The 17,674-nt window shown below is 46.8% G+C and overlaps 1 protein-coding gene across 1 annotated transcript in view; it reads right to left on the reverse strand.

Moving 5' to 3' along the window:
• The window catches only part of CHRNA4 (cholinergic receptor nicotinic alpha 4 subunit), a 93,668-nt gene that overhangs the window by 61,311 nt on the left and 14,683 nt on the right, over positions 1-17,674 (reverse strand). The window lies entirely within an intron of this gene.

Genomic DNA, 17,674 nt, shown 5'->3' on the forward strand with positions numbered 1-17,674 from the left:
ATGTCCGTTTTTCTCCGGCACCACTGATGTCCCATGGACCACACAGTGGTATTTATATTCACTGCATCGCGACCCGGAAGTAACAGCAGCGGTGAGACAGCGGCGGCCGGACATAGTATCGTGGAAGGCTTCAGCACCACGGACAGCAGGAGCGTGGTCAAGTGAGTATAAGTGTCTGATCTTCGTGAACTATCACGGATAGCACACAGAGGGCCATACCCACCTACATCACGTCAGTGAAAAACGTGTGTTTTTCACTGACATTTGAATCGGGCCTATGTCAGCACCGTTTATTGTGGAAAAGGGCATAACAAGAAATAGCAGCTCTCAAATTGACTATTAATGGCACCTTATTATTAGCCACTAGTATGGGAATACGAGATACTAATTGTTAACCACACAATATTTGGAAGTCTCCCAAGATGACTACATTTTCCCTGACACGATATTAGGCTGCTCTACAGTAATGAAGAATCCTTAGGACCAAGATGAGTTAAATGGTTTATGTTTCAAGCCGCGTTTCAATGCAGGACTAACGCCGTTTTCAAGGTAAAAAAACAATGACGCAATTTGTTTTTTTTTTCACTTGAAAAAGATGCTAGTCCTGCAATAACACCTAATGTAGAAATATAAACCATGTAACTCATCTTGGTCCCGAGGTTTCTTCATTACTGCAGAGCAGCCGAATATTGTGTTATCGTCCAAATTAGTCATCTTTCCTAGAGGAGATCATCGCCCGGGGACAAAGCAGCAGCAGCTGATCTTTTCAGGCATTCTCAGGAGTTGTTCCTGCGCACAACCAGGTGAGCACCTTCTTTTTACTTTCCTTATACCCAAAACGTTATCACCGGATGGTCTCGTGCGCCCTTGTTCCCCTACAGTTTTACTACATTTTACCTAAGAAACGTGTGGAAGCACCTAAGTTCTTTACACATCTCTCAATTCAGAACCTCTTTTTGTAACTTGAACTGTAGAGATTAATTTTCCAAAATCTTTAGCATTGCCTTTCTGGTTGGAATTTTATGTGAAGAAATAAATGTAGGAAACCACAATGGTCAGATTGATGGTCCCATGCATTATAATTCTTCTACAACTAAAAGAGGAGGAAGGGAGAAATCTTCCCAAAAGCTTCATGATGACCTTCAAGGTGCATGACCACAAAATCTGCACCCAAGCCACAACCACCAATTCTGGCCGATCTTCAGTCTAATGACCTAAACTAATTGAATCATAAGGACCTTTAGATTTCATTAGACATGTGTCTGTACTGAGATTTGCAGCTGCAATACTGGCGCAGTATGCCCATATCATGCCCATTTGAAGCTGGTCTTCAGGGGTTTCCTAAAATAGCTTTTTTCTTTATGAAAGGTCATTGGGACGTATGAGACTCTTATTGAATGGGGTTCAGGGCATCCAACAGCCACATGGACGGGACTAAAAACACAATTTTAATTTTTTTTATAAAACATTTAGTGCCGAGAAATTCACTGAAGTCAGTATAAAGAAATGTGGTGAGACTACAATGCAGAGGCAATGTTGTGTTTTTTTAAGAGAAGAACACCATGGAAATCTCAAGGTTGTGTGTCACAATGTGTGAATAGGATTCTTTAAGATTTCATTTACTGTGATGTAAAGCAGAATTAACCCATTATGAGATCCCTACTTGACAATCTCAGCATCAAAATACTCATGAATTCAACTTGGGCTTCGTGCAAAAAATATCTTTGGACTTTCGGAGAAAGTGCAGGGGCTATGGAAGGTATGTGGGTCATCGGTCTCTAAGGAGAGACATGTATAATCGAAGAGCTTTCCACAATGGATAAAACCTACTCAAGAGAAATAAAATTAAGACAGTGGTTAACCCCAACATCCTATACCACCAGTGTCCTATTTATTAGGTCCACAAATATTTCATTCCTGGCTTGAAGAAGGGTCAAGAGAACAGTAAGCAAAGTCACTAGAGATCAGAATGTTTTTTCCTTATCACAGAGACAGTGAAAACAGATCTCTAAAAAGTCAAACACCTCCATATATATATCAACTTTTTGCGAGTTCATAACCCTCTATTGGGGAACAGATGGTTTTCTCCACGTATGTGAGTATTGAAAAGGCAGACTTTAGCAAAAATTGGCCATAGCTTAATTTTGTCAGTAGAATCAACAATCTATCATGTAGATCACAGAATGGCCATAGAAACTTGAATAAAATGATACCTTGACTAGAGATGAGCGAACCGGTCGCGGTTCGGCTCGAGGTCGGTTCGTCAAACGGACATCCCGTTCGAGTTCGGTTCGTCGAACGTTCAACGAACCGAACTCGAACTGCATAGGAAACAATGGCAGGCAATCACAAACACATAAAAACACCTAGAAAACACCCTCAAAGGTGTCCAAAAGGTGACAAACAACTCACAACACAACACAAACACATGGGAAAGTGGCAAGGACATATACTCATGCGAAAACAAAAGAGCTGGACAAGGAAAAAGAGGAGGACACACAGATATATGAGTATATGCAAGGAAACATCGATGCCATTACTGTGCAACTTGAGCCCTGCTCATTTTAGGCTTCCAATCTGGATAAATTGCCTGAGATTGCCACGTACGCCTTGGGGATCTTGTCGTGTCCTGCAGCCAGCGTTCTCTCGGAACCTGTCTTCAGTGCTGCTGGGGGTCTGCTGGCAGATAAGCACACGCGTCTGTCCACTGACAATGTGGACATGGCTCTCAGAGGACTTTTCTTCCCCTGGGTCAGCCAGGGGAGGCGAAAGGCATGCGTATTTTTGAGAGTGCTTCATGCAAAGCATCTTTTTCATTTTGAAAAGGGGGGTCAACTGATGCCAGTCAAGTGGGGTGTGTGTGGCCCAATTAGTGGCAACGAGGGAGACTGTGGTTGGAGTCCCCTCGCTGTGTTTCTAAAAGAACCAAGATGAACAAATCATGGCTCTCAGAGGACTTTTCTTCCCCTGGGTCAGCCAGGGGACGGGAAAGGCATGCGTATTTTTGAGAGTGCTTCATGCAAAGCATCTTTTTCATCTTGAAAATTGGGTCAACTGATGCCAGTCAAGTGGGGTGTGTGTGGCCCAATTAGTGGCAACGAGGGAGACTGTGGTTGGAGTCTCCTCGCTGTGTTTCTAAAAGAACCAAAATGAACAAATCATGGCTCTCAGAGGACTTTTCTTCCCCTGGGTCAGCCAGGGGACGGGAAAGGCACGCATATTTTTGAGAGTGCTTCACGCAAAGCATCTTTTTCATTTTGAAAAGGGGCATCAACTGATGTCAGTCAAGTGGGGTGTGTGTGGCCCAATTAGTGGCAACGAGGGAGACTGTGGTTGGAGTCCCCTCGCTGTGTTTCTAAAAGAACCAAAATGAACAAATCATGGCTCTCAGAGGACTTTTCTTCCCCTGGGTCAGCCAGGGGACGGGAAAGGCACGCGTATTTTTGAGAGTGCTTCATGCAAAGCATCTTTTTCATTTTGAAAAGGGGGGACAACTGATGCCAGTCAAGTAGGGTGTGTGTGGCCCAATTAGTGGCAACGAGGGAGACTGTGGTTGGAGTCCCCTCGCTGTGTTTCTAAAAGAACCAAGATGAACAAGTCATGGCTCTCAGAGGACTTTTCTTCCCCTGGGTCAGCCAGGGGACAGGAAAGGCACGCGTATTTTTGAGAGTGCTTCATGCAAAGCATCTTTTTCATCTTGAAAATTGGGTCAACTGATGTCAGTCAAGTGGGGTGTGTGTGGCCCAATTAGTGGCAACGAGGGAGACTGTGGTTGGAGTCCCCTCGCTGTGTTTCTAAAAGAACCAAGATGAACAAGTCATGGCTCTCAGAGGACTTTTCTTCCCCTGGGTCAGCCAGGGGACGGGAAAGGCACGCGTATTTTTGAGAGTGCTTCATGCAAAGCATCTTTTTCATCTTGAAAATTGGGTCAACTGATGCCAGTCAAGTGGGGTGTGTGTGGCCCAATTAGTGGCAACGAGGGAGACTGTGGTTGGAGTCCCCTCGCTGTGTTTCTAAAAGAACCAAAATGAACAAATCATGGCTCTCAGAGGACTTTTCTCCCCCTGGGTCAGCCAGGGGACGGGAAAGGCACGCGTATTTTTGAGAGTGCTTCATGCAAAGCATATTTTTCTTTTTCAAAAGGGGGGTCAACTGATGCCAGTCAAGTGGGGTGTGTGTGGCCCAATTAGTGGCAACGAGGGAGACTGTGGTTGGAGTCCCCTCGCTGTGTTTCTAAAAGAACCAAAATGAACAAATCATGGCTCTCAGAGGACTTTTCTTCCCCTGGGTCAGCCAGGGGACGGGAAAGGCACCCCTTCCTTGTAACTGCTCCCAAGGAATCCCACACACCTCCATACTATGCTGGCAGCAGAGCTCAAGGCCATCAGGCGGTCAAATGTTTACTTTGAAATGTAGGGGAAATGTGAGACACCGCTGAGGAATTGTGGACGGTTAGCTCTGGAGAGTGAGACCAAGTTTCATCAATGGTTGTCTCCACTCAACCAGCAGTCAGGGAAGGTCGGGTGCGACAATGATGCAAACCAGTCTGCGACCCTTCTTCAGGGCAATGTGACACTCGTGCCTTGTATGGCTCACGTGTTGAACCTGGTTGTCCAGCAATTTTTAAAACACTATCCCGGCCTACATGGCCTTCTGCAGAGGGCACGGTGTAATGCCTGCCTGGATCGACACACTCAGATGGGCTGTAAAGGATAGGCTAGAGGCAAGTCACTCACCAAGCTGGACACCCAGAACCCTGAAACCCTTTAACCCCTATACAGTGATTTGGAATTACACAGGGCCCAAGTTGATCAATACCTGTGGAAGGCTGCAGTTCCAGAGAATAGTAGTCATGCAGGGTCAAAAACATTAATTGAGGAAGAGGAACAGAATGGGATGGCCAGGACTTAATCAGAAAACAAGCAGAGGTGAAATGCGGATCGGCCAACGAGGTACATAAACAGCAAGCAGGAAACGTAGTCAGGTAACAAGCACACAAACTCATAAAACTGAACTGGGGGTAACAGTAACAAGAGGTTCATAGCTTTGTCTGGCAGTGGTCTGCAGACAGGAGGGGCCTAAAAAAGGGTGTGGTGTCTTCCCATTGGGACCAGAGTACAAATTGATTGAGTGGACTACGTTGGTGACTTAACAGACGTGTGCGGCAATGATGCAAACCTGTCTGCAGCCCTTCGTCAGGGCAATGTGACACACGGGCCTTGTATGGCTCACGTGTTGAATCTGATTCTCCAGCAATTTTTAAAATACCATCCCGGCCTACATGGCCTTGTGCAGCAGGCACGCTGCTATGTGCTCACTTTCATCCTTCGCACCCAGCAGCTCAACAACTTTCATCGCTCCGGAATTCTTAGGGTCTGGCGGTTAAACGCTGGAAATGCGATGTTCCGACACGCAGGAATTGGAATCTGCACATGTTGCAGCGTGTGTGGCAGCACCGCAGAGCCCTGCTGAAATACGGTATGACGTATACCCTGGGCTAACTTGATCCAGAGGTGGTGCAGATCACGCTGCTGGAGTGGTGTCAGATCAAGGACCTATGCACCCTTCTACACAGTTTACAAATGTCGACGAAGATGTTTAGCACTGGCAATGCCATTCTCAGCGTGACAATTCTGGTCATCTACATGATGGAGCACACTGTAAGCATTATTCAGAGTCAGGTATTGGTCCAAGAGGAAGGTGAGGAAGTACAGGAGGAGTCATATGCAGAAGGGATAATAAGATCTACAAGGTCCATACGGTAAGCGGCACCTAGGCAGCAGTTATGGTGGGGGATAGGGATTAACAAGGGCGCATAGTATCAGCAAAAATTGTTGAGGAAGGTGCAGGAGCCATGAAGAAATGGAGGACGAACTTGCGATGGGCATGGAAGACTCAGCAGATGAGTGAGAGCTTGCTCACATTTCGGTTGTGCGAGGTTGGGGGGAGAGGGCAGAGGAAGGAGGCACGATTCTCACCTCTCTGCCACCAACACACCAAGGACTTGGTCCTCCTGGATGCACAAGACACATGAGCGTCTTCTTGCTGCACTACCTACAACATGACCCTCGGATTGTACGAATTCGAAGTAATGCTAACTACTGGGTTGACAGTGTTAGATCCCCGGTCCAAGACAAAATTTGGCGAAATAATTCCTGCCATAGAAAGGGACGCACGTGTACAGGAGTATCTGCAGAAGGTGGTACGCAATCTTAGATCTGCTTTTCCACTAAACACCAGTGCTGCACAGAGTGAATCTCAATGCTTTGTCATGGATAGGAGGAAATGGTCTTTTACTTGTCCACATCTGAGGGACCGAGGGCTGGCTGCTGTGCTGAGATGGCATTGAGTACGGTGTCCCTGCAGAGTTGCACTTTTGGTCATATACAAAATGAGTTGAAAAAGGACAGATACTGATGGAAAGGGGAACAGGTGTGTTGGAAAGGGGAAAAAAGTTTTTGTCCGTGGGTTTGTTGGTTAAGCAAAAGTAACATTTGATGAAGAAACACCATCTGTTACGGTGGGACTGGCAGATTTGGATAAGGTGGTACATACTATGTTACCGCTATATAACGAAAATTAATAAGAAAAGAAAGAGAAAGGTATATATCCCCATCAGCAGTCAATGTCCACCGTGCTCCCAGATGGAAAAGGAGAGGTTGGTGTGAAGCCCCGCTAGTATGTGTCGGTGCATTACCTTCAGGGACTCCACGTGGATGGAACAGTCTGGTCACAGGTAGGGAACCTTCTTTCGGATTGTCGTGACGCCACTCTCAGTATTGCGGCCAGTAGGGACCGCCACTGCAGGTTGAGGGTCGCCTGGGGCTGATGGTATGTGCAGTTAGTTGGAATAGCCCCCTGAGAGTGAGGCAAGCCCCAGGGCCCGATGTAGGTGCGTAGTACCACAAGGCGCAGAATAACTCCACACAGGCAGAATGTCTTTCAGGGTTTTTACTCACTTCAGGTGGCAGGGTGAGTAACCCGGGCGTAGCTGGGATGAACCAGGCGGGAACCAGGTGTCCTTCAGGCTGACTTGTGAGGGTGACTACTAACTCGCCTTCCTTAGCCCTTGGTGGTTTGGGGTGACCCCGACTTTGAGTCCCTATGGGGGTCACCCAGGGAAGTTGCTGAAGCCTCACTCCCCTTCGTTTGCCGTGTGCTTGTTGCCTGGGCCAGATCACTCCAGCTTCTTGCCTCCTGTGAGCTATGGGCCCTAACTGTGGCTACGTGGCTGCGGCTTTTTTGTGGTGTTGTGGCGTGGGCTTTGAGAGCCCCACACCGGCAGGTTTAGCAAAAGAAAGCTGGATCTATCTCCGCTTCGGGATCTGCCGCCCGTTTGGGCCTGGTACTCCCTAGCAGTCTCCTTACTTCCCACTCTGTGCTCTCTCTTTAGCTGGAGATGGGTTTCGGGTAGCACTCCTAGTTGACCGTTCTCCCCCGTCGGTAGCCACTGCGCGGACGCTGTCAGACTCCAGCAGCCCAGGGGAAGGGGTCAGCTCCTCTCGGAGCTCCCTGGACTCTGCTCTGAACTGGCTCACTGCTCCTCCTCTCCTGTTCTTGCCTACGCCACCTAGCAACCAGACTCTCTTACCACACCCCTTGAGAGGAGATGGAGGCTTTTGGCCCCCTCCACTATTCCAGTGAAGGTCAAGGCTTTTCCCCCTCCTGGGATCCCCAGGGGTCCTCTCATGGGTACATGTGTGAGAGCTGATTACTATGCGCCTGTGTTCCACACCCCGGTCAGCCTTCTGGATTACCTGTATTGTACTGTCCCCAGCATGGGTGCAGTACTCAGTGGTGCCTGACCAGGTCAGGGGCGCCACATTGGCAACTGGAAGGTTCGGTGGAGGATACAGAGCTGTGTGGCTATGAAACTAATAGTAGCCTGAACCAAGTTAGACGCCACTCGGATCTTGAGACTGGGAGCCCTGTTAGCGTCACAGGGTCCACACGCCCACCCAGCCCAGGAACTCCCTGTTAACATCACAGGGGCCATTCAGTACGCTGACCGTGTGCATTGGGGCCACACCTGTGGACAGCAGGCGCATCAGCAGCAGCAGGCCTGTTAATGCCACTGGGCTGCACAAGCAGGACTTGTAGGACAGGAGCTGGTCTTAACCGTTCTGCGTTACCAACTGTGGTGGCGGCCTGCATCGACGCCCTATCCCTGCCTACCTCTGGCCTAAAGCCGCAATGGGTTCAACACATGGAGGTGTGCTCTTTCGGAGCATAATAGAAGACTGCGCACCTCCTTGTTGTCTCCAGCCCCTTTTATAACCTGGGTCCGCCCCAAACGAGGGTGGACCACAATGCACCTCCTGGAGACAAAAGCAGAGTGATACGTCATGAGTGGCATAACTAGCGTCCTATTTGGAACCGCAACTTCAATGATGACCTCATGGCTGTCATGACCCAAACACCTCACCAGTCATTGTCTGAACATCAATAATGAGGTGACAAGTCATAGGGGCGGGCCTCTGCAAGCCATTTGGGAGTGGCCTGGCCACATCGTCAGGACACCTGATGCCCTGTGGTCTAAATGGGCCCCCCACATCAGGGGCAGGGCCAAAGAGTTCATTACCAGACCTAGTTTCTGATGCAGTAAGTGCCTGACCATGGTCAGTTGCATGAAATACAGTCTCTGAAAAAAGACTATCAGCTTTAGCATGGTGTCTAGGCACAACACAGGACTTAGACCCGGCACGGAGTGCAAGTACCTGTGCAAAGAGGCTTTTCACACTAAGTGTGGGAACATGCGCTGTAGCCCGAAATGAAGACTTAGCCTCAGGAATGGCACAGTCAGGCTGAGCATACTCACTAGGCGAAACACTGGAGTTAGGCTGCGGCTGGGGTAAATCGGCAAACGCATGCGCACTAGCTGCCTCTCCACACTTAGACGTGGAGGAGAAAGCAGCCAGCTGGACAACCCGAGGCACAGGCCTAAATGGCAGCTGATGCCTGGGCGCAACTGAAACCGCAGCAGGCTGCTTGCGTTTAAGGCGTCACCGTTTTGTAACAACAAATACCATCCAAAAGAACAGGTGTACTTCTTCCCATGGATAATCTGATATGATCCCTTTTTTCATGGACACGACCATCGCTAACAAATGTAGATGAGGCCAAAACAGCAGCTGCTTCAATGGATCTGAAGTGCTCCATAAAGTGGCCTCTCCTCCACCCCAATTTCAAGATCCCAAATACTCCATTCCTCTGTGGTGTCAATCCAATCGCACTTGCTTCCTAACAGCTCTCAAGTTTCCACCAGCCCTGCTGAGTATGGGGTAACAGAGATGGTTGAGTTTGCATAGCTGTTCAGTCGCACTATAGCCTGGGAATCAGAGGTCTGCTCCAAAGCTGCAATGAGTACAGACAAGGAAGTTATTATTATTTTTATTATTATTGATTTATAGAGCACCATTGATTCCATGGTGCTGTACATGAGAAGGGGGTTACATACAGAATACATATACAAGTAACTATAGACAGACTGGTACAGAGGGAAGAGGGCCCTGCCCTTGCGGGATTACATTCTAAAGGATTTTTGGGAGGAGACAGTAGGAGTGGTGTAGGTTGAGCGTCAAGTACGTATGGTGGTGGTGTCATTGAAGGTTATAGTCATTTCTGAACAGATGAGTTTTCAGATTCAGTTTGAAGCTTGCGGGTGTAGCAGATAATCTGACGTGTTGAGGTAGCGAGTTCCATGAGACAGGGGAAATGATCTGCGCAGATGGCCAGAAGCTTTGTGAGTGGGATCCAGGCCCCGATGAAGAAGGTGCTGAGCCTAATCTACACCCTCATTTCCAAAAAGTCAATCCTCCTGGTGGAGACAATGGGGAACATGATGAGGAGCACAGATACCTGATTGGAATGACAACTTTACTATTCGGTCAGGGCAGGAAGAGGTTTTCTCGGAGGACTCAGGACGAGGGGAATGAAAACACACAGTGTTATTGATGAGGTTGGAAACCACACTTACTGTCAAACCAAAGTCAGCCAGTCGATGAGGTCAGCAGAGGAGGTGGAGGAGGATGCTACTGACGACGAGGTTACGTTGCGTCTTCCTGGCCAGAGACAAAGTACTGGAAGCACGTCAACAACTGAATCCTGGACCACAACTTTGACTCTGAGCAGAAGTCGTGGTGGCTATGCAGGTCGCATGGGCTGTAAGCCTTGCCTAGCCTGTGAATTTTTGGACATCGCAAAGGATCACCCAAGTAATGGAATCTGTAAGATTTGTCAACAATCTGTAAGTAGAAGGCAAAAACTCACACTTTTGAGTACTTCCTCCATGAAGTATCACATGGATATGAATTGACAGCGTGAAGGTGTATTGCTCAGCTTTAGCAACTGTCAACGCAATATGCTTATTTGCCGTTCATTGCATGCATTGTTGCAGACTACACACAAGGGGCTGCTATTTTTTTGGATCTGCCTTTGGTCACTATAGCAATATAAAATTGCTCTTCGGGTGTGGACTTGGAGATGCTGTCTATGAACAGAAGGAAAAGCTAAAGGTGTGTGTTACAGCAAGGAGCCACCGCGGAAACAGTTCGTTCAATTGTGAGGGGAGTTGTGTTGTACTTTGATGATGAGCACTGTAACGTCAGTGAGCAGCATCCTGTGCCACAGACCAACATTCTTACGGTGCTGTCTATACTGTTTACCGTGAGAGGAGCGTAAAGTCTGTATTTCTGGCAACTGGACATCACAGTACCCGGGTACGGTAGGCTGTGCCCAGACAATAATGCGGGCACGCAACACTTTGTTTTATTAGCAAAACACATATCTGTTCTGGGTAGGCCGACTATATAGACAATAAGACTTGCTGCCTCTGCACTGTCAAATTGTCACGTACAGTTTAAATCATAGAGGGACAGCAACACATGTTTGCATTGACTGTTGCTTTTCAAGATTTCCATGACTGTGTTGCAGAGCTGTGTGGTTTGCATTCACACTGTTATCATCTGCATTATCTGTGAGGCTTCAGCTAACAAGGGTATTCAGGGGGGGTAATGTGTTTTGACTATGTTTAGGTAGATAACTTGGAAGCTCTTGTGATGCGCCACTGGTAAGTCATGTTCACACACACACGCACAAACACACAATTACTGCTACACAGAGGGATTAGCAGGTAGTAGGCAACAGAATAGATTGTTCAATTATTTAAATTGTATGCATGGTTCTTATTGTTTGTTTTGGTAAAGTTGAACAATCATTTATCAACCCAACTGCCTAGAGTCCTTTTCCTGTTGCCTGGTTTTGCTACATACTGGGTAGCCCACCCTGTACACAAGTTAAAATGAAGCATAAGTCGCAATGTGAATTTCACTGTGCTACAATGCGGCCTAGCGTGCCTGTGCAACCACCGCCTGCCCCATCAAGTGCATCTGCGTGCTCTTCATCCTCTGTGACTGTGGGGACAGCAGTCACACATGGTTTTTCACACTGAACTTCCACTCCTTTACCCGCAACAGGGAGTGTGATTGGCAGGTCATCACTTGTTTTGGAAGTGGAAACAGAAGGTATTGTTGAGCTGTCAGACATCGAGAGAACCATCATTGGATGCAGGCTACATTATATCCACACCTGCACCTTCGTCACAGATTGCCTGGACTACCTGCAGTTAATAATTGCATTCCAGAAATGGAAAGGAGTGTAGAATGCACATGTGTTGTACCTTGCTTGGCAGCAAAGGAACACTAACTTAGTATTCCAGACAATTTTAGGATGGCTGAAAAAGAGTCAGCTCTTTGGGCAAATTAAATAGCGTGGCAAAAGTGGACAGATGGGTACAGTGGCCGTGTTCTGTGGGTACCAGGACAGTAAAAGAAGCCTCACTTTCTATACCTCCTAATGATCAAATGCAGCAAGGAATTCCCTGAGTTTGCTATAAAATTAGCATAGCTAAATGTGCATGAGGGTAGAATACAGAGGTGCTGCACATAGCTTGGCACCATTGGGGCACTAATGGAATACAACAGACAGTTCTATGATGCCAATAAATGGCAGTATTTTTTGCTATCATTATAACTTATTAAAAACAGAGCAGGAGGTTGTCATGCAGAGGTGCTAGAAATAGCTTGGCACCAGTGGGACAATAATGAAATACAACAGCCAGTTCTTGTATGCCACTAAATGGCAGCATTTTTTTGCTATTATTATAGCTTATTAAAAACAGAGCAGGAGGGTATCATGCAGAGGTGCTACACATAGCTTGGCACCAGTGGGGCACTAATGGAGTACAACAGCCACTTCTTGTATGCCACTAAGTTTACTCAATTTTTGGTATTATAATGTATTAGTAACAATGAGTTTGAGTGTGCAATGCAGGCAGAGGTGCTGCAAATATCTTTGCACTAGTGGGACTATACAGAAGTCCAACAGCCACTTTTAGGATGCCACTAAGTTCACTCAGTGTTTGCTAGTATAATGGCTTAGTTATAATGAGTTTGAGTGTGCAATGCAGGCAGACGTGCTGCAAATATCTGTGCACTAGTGGGACTATAGGAAAGTCCAATAGCCACGTTTAGGATGCCACTAAGTTCACTCAGTGTTTGCTAGTATAATGGCTTAGTAACAATGAGTTTGAGTGTGCAATGCAGGCAGACGTGCTGCAAATATCTGTGCACTACTGGGACTATACAGAAGTCCAACAGCCATGTTTACGATGACACTAAGTTCACTCAGTGTTTGCTAGTATAATGGCTTAGTTATAATCAGTTGGAGTGTGCAATGCAGGCAGACGTGCTGCAAATATCTTTGCACTAGTGGGACTATACAAAAGTCCAATAGCCACGTTTAGGATGCCATTAGGTACACTCAGTGTTTGCTAGTATAATGGCTTAGTTATAAGGAGTTTGAGTGTGCAATGCAGGCAGACGTGCTGCAAATGTCTTTGCACTAGTGGGACTATACAAAAGTCCAATAGCCACGTTTAGGATGCCACTAGGTACACTCAGTGTTTGCTAGTATAATGGCTTAGTTATAAGGAGTTTGAGTGTGCAATGCAGGCAGACGTGCTGCAAATATCTTTGCACTAGTGGGACAATACAGAAGTCCAACAGCCACGTTTAGGATGCCACTAAGTTCACTCAGTGTTTGCTAATATAATGGCTTAGTAACAAATGAGTTTGTGTGTGCAATGCAGGCAGAGTTGCTGCAAATATCTGTGCACTACTGGGACTATACAGAAGTCCAACAGCCACTTTTAGGATGCCACTAGGTACACTCAGTGTTTGCTAGTATAATGGCTTAGTAATAAATGAGTTTGAGTGTGCAATGCAGGCAGACGTGCTGCAGATATATGTGCACTACTGGGACTATACAGACGTCCAACAGCCACATTTAGGATGCCACTAGGTACACTCAGTGTTTGCTAGTATAATGGCTTAGTTATAATGAGTTGGAGTGTGCAGTGCAGGCAGACGTGCTGCAAATATCTTTGCACTAGTGGGACTATACAGAAGTCCAATAGCCACGTTTAGGATGCCACTAGGTTCACTCAGTGTTTGCTAGTATAATGGCTTAGTAACAATGAGTTTGAGTGTGCAATGCAGGCAGACGTGCTGCAAATATCTGTGCACTAGTGGGACGATACAGAAGTCCAACAGCCACTTTTAGGATGCCACTAAGTTTCCTCAGTGTTTGCTAGTATAATGGCTTAGTAACAATGAGTTTGAGTGTGCAATGCAGGCAGACGTGCTGCAAATATCTTTGCACTAGTGGGACTATACAGAAGTCCAATAGCCACGTTTAGGATGCCACTAGGTACACTCAGTGTTTGCTAGTATAATGGCTTAGTAACAATGAGTTTGAGTGTGCAATGCAGGCAGACGTGCTGCAAATATCTGTGCACTAGTGGGACGATACAGAAGTCCAACAGCCACTTTTAGGATGCCACTAAGTTTCCTCAGTGTTTGCTAGTATAATGGCTTAGTAACAAATGAGTTTGAGTGTGCAATGCAGGCAGACGTGCTGCAAATATCTGTGCACTACTGGGACTATACAGAAGTCCAACAGCCACGTTTAGGATGCCACTAGGTACACTCAGTGTTTGCTAGTATAATGGCTTAGTTATAATGAGTTGGAGTGTGCAGAGGACAGGAGGGTACAGTGCCAGGATTGTGGGGCTCTGGGTAGAGGAAAGGAAGCCTGCCTTTCTATTCCCTCCTAATGGGGAAATGCAGCGAGGAAATCCCTGACCTTAGCTACACAGACGCTCTCTCTGTTTTCAGGACCTGTCACCTATGGCTCTGACCCTGCCGGTACGAGCCCTTAAGAGGACTGATAGAAAGTGCTATCCCTAAGCTGTCCAGCGCTGTGTATGGAGCGCATACAGCAGTATCGGCGATAGGACTCAGGACGGAGCTGCGCCAGTGATGTCTGACACCAAGGACGCAGAAGGCAGATAATGGCGTGCTGGAGGAAAATGTCCGGTTTTATAATGCAGGGACATGTGACATGGACATCCTATCACACATGCCGTTGCTTCTCTGGCTAAAAGTCCACTTAGCTGTGTGTGTGTCTGGGATTGGCTGACATGCTGGCCCTCCCCACTACACGCGCGCGCTTAGGGAAGGAAGACAAGGAAAAAAAAAAATGGCGATTGCCATTATCCAAACAGCAGTGATCTGAAGGCGCTGTTCCCGCACACTATACACTGAAATGTCATAATAGTGTGAGTCACAGAGTGACTTACACTATTACAGCGGAAAGCCAGCTAGGAATTAGCTGTTTTTTTGCTGCTAGAACCGTTCTCGAACGTTTCTAGAACTATCGAGCTTTTGCAAAAAGCTCGAGTTCTAGTTCGATTTAGAACAGGCCACAAAATAACTCGAGCCTAGAACTGGAGAACCTCGAACCGCGAACCGCGCTCAACTCTAACCTTGACATCTGTGATCTGATGTCTTATTCCCGAGAAATCCACATTTTTATGTAAATGAGCTAAGATCTATGGGCCAGACACTGATCTCCCTCAGAATCGGCCTTCAGAGTTCATTGTAAATGAAAGGGGGCGTTACGAGTGTGACACATGTAATGACTGACAGTCTGCTCTCCTGATCTATGTCTCACAATGGTATTGCCCCCTTTTATTTACAATAAGCTCCTGAGGCAGATTCTCAGGGAGATTTGTGTTCCACCCATAGATCTTAACAGCTCCATTACATATAAGAAAAATGTGTATTTCTTGGAAATAAGACATCGGATAGCATATATCAAGGTATAATTTTATTCAACTGTCTATGACCTACATGTCCATATAGACGGCTCAGGAGGGTTGATGTAACCGACAGATTCCCTTGAACCACATTTTTTGTAAAAAAGCAGTGGAAACAGATTACGGTACTTATACAGCAAGCTCCCTCCCAGCCTGAGCCAACATAGCCTAAACCTTTACATGCTATAGCACTGGTGGGGTTGAGTAGCAGGAAAGGTGAAGGGAACTCCTCCCCAGAAATGTTTTTATCCCCTTAGGAAGTAGTTTCTAAAGGAAAAAGATTGGTATTTTCTCTCCTCCCTGTTAGGGCAATGTCATACTTGCGTATTGCTACTGATGCGAGAGCATTGGATGCAATATACTAATGACCCTCGGCTCAGGCTCTGCTGCGAGCGTGAGCCAAGTGTCATGCAACTGTGGTCCGTTCCTGAGATTGGATCACAGCTGCGGAGGAGTGGAAGGGATTAACCCCCCAATCTCCTCCATTGTCAGCCTGTGCGTATATCGCACTGCACTTGCATGTCATCCGATTGCAGTCCGATGTTTCTCTCGCACCCATAGACTTGTATGGGTGCGAGTGACACGCCTCTCGCAGACAATCGCAGCATGCTTTGTCCGTTTAAGGCTGAGGAAAAACTCACAGATGTAAGCTGCAGCATTATCTTACATGGGGCCGAGTGCAATGCGAGACTTTTCGTGCGAGTCATATGCAAGTGTGACTGCCCTTATATGACCAACTAAAGTTTGCTGTCTTTAAAAACTATCCATCATTTTAATTTTTATTTCATAAATTCATAATTTACATGAAAATAAGAAACTTAGTAATATATCTTATCAGAGAAATCTGCTTCTTTCTCTGCCAGGACTGATTATTAATGTTCAAAAAACTCAATTAAATGGGTTATCTGGGACTGTTGTATTTTTTTTTCTTATGGGAAAAAGAACTTACATCCAGGTAGATGAAATAAAAATTAAAATGCTGGTAAGCTGCCCAAGCAAAGATGACCTCGGCCCATCATGTGAACATATGTGACACCACTGGTCTTTTCAATTGCATTCGGTGATTGGAGGTGACATTGCTCAATGTACATCGAATTAGTCCAAGGGTACAGGTCTCCACCTGTAGGAATGGGACGAGGCACCTGCTATAGATATACATGCAATAATCTGTTTATTTTTACATTAATAATGCAGTTACTGGGGATTCTGCATAGCAACTACAGATATTGCGCTGCCCATACAAATGATACAATGCACCAAACACTGCCAAGGACATTACCTGATTTTTCTGCGAGCGTCCAATATAAGACTGTGTACAGCCAGGCGCCTTCTAAATGAGGGAAGGGGAGAGAAAATACTGGGTCGCCTGTTATTGATGTCCTCTAATGTAAGCCGTGACCCTAATGATTGCCTGCAACACTCAGGGAAAAGCAGAAGTACCGTATGAACTCCTAGATGTGGACCAGCTTGTGCATGAAATCATGCATGAAAGCCTACGTAAGACACAGGGTGATCACTATAGGTTACTAGCTGGGACTACAACACCCATCAAGTGGTCAGGTAATAGTCTAAGGTGAAGGTTGTTTTTTTTTTAAATTAGATAGATTTTTATTGAATAGTTTTGGTACAAAGAAACAAACCGTATACCTACAAGTATGCCAAATATTCCCCCTCCCCCCTCCAAACCTGTTCCCTTACCTACTCAACATACAATATATTGTAACAATACAGTTATCATATACAGTACATAGCAAGGCATAAATCATTGTGGCGCCCCTGAGGCACCAGGTTGCCACAGGGTAATGCATCTCTTGGAGGTGTGATACCCATTCTGGATTCTAAGGACTCCTGTGCCGATAAAAGCCACTAACAACACACCAGCACCATCAGGTACACACACATCCCAAAACCAGGCTGGGAGACTCCCCTTATCACCAGGTGACAGGGCTGGGCACTGAGATGACAGGCAGCCAACTGGGGATGGAGAGATGCAGCGGGTGGGGGGGGGGGGGTTAGTGGTGTGGTAGATGGAAGCTGGCAGGAAGTGAGTCAGAGGGAAGTCTGTGACAGAGAAGAGAGAGGAGAGTTCTGTGGGACCTGCAGTCTGGGCGATGTGAGGACTGGGGTCCGGCCTGGCCACCGGTGTTGGGTGGACCAGAGGAGCAGTCAGAATGAAGCAGAGGACAAGAGAGCAGTGAGGGGCTAGAGAGGCCAGTTGGGTCTAGTAGGGCCCGAAGCTGCTTGAGTACCTGTGTGAAGCCTGGTGCTGGTAACTGAGCTCAGCCCAGGTTATGTCTGTTAACCGCTGGTGAAACTGAAGGTGCAGGAAGGGTTCATCTGAAACGGTACCGGCACGGGAGTCTGAGCAGAAGGGATTCCCTGCAGTCCACCTTGGTAGAAGACAGTACCAGGCGGCTGTACATTTTACTGTGAGTAAAGTGACATCAACCGCAGCAC

This window comes from Anomaloglossus baeobatrachus, chromosome 5 (genome assembly GCF_048569485.1).
Source record: "Anomaloglossus baeobatrachus isolate aAnoBae1 chromosome 5, aAnoBae1.hap1, whole genome shotgun sequence".
Classification (NCBI taxonomy): domain Eukaryota; kingdom Metazoa; phylum Chordata; class Amphibia; order Anura; family Aromobatidae; genus Anomaloglossus; species Anomaloglossus baeobatrachus.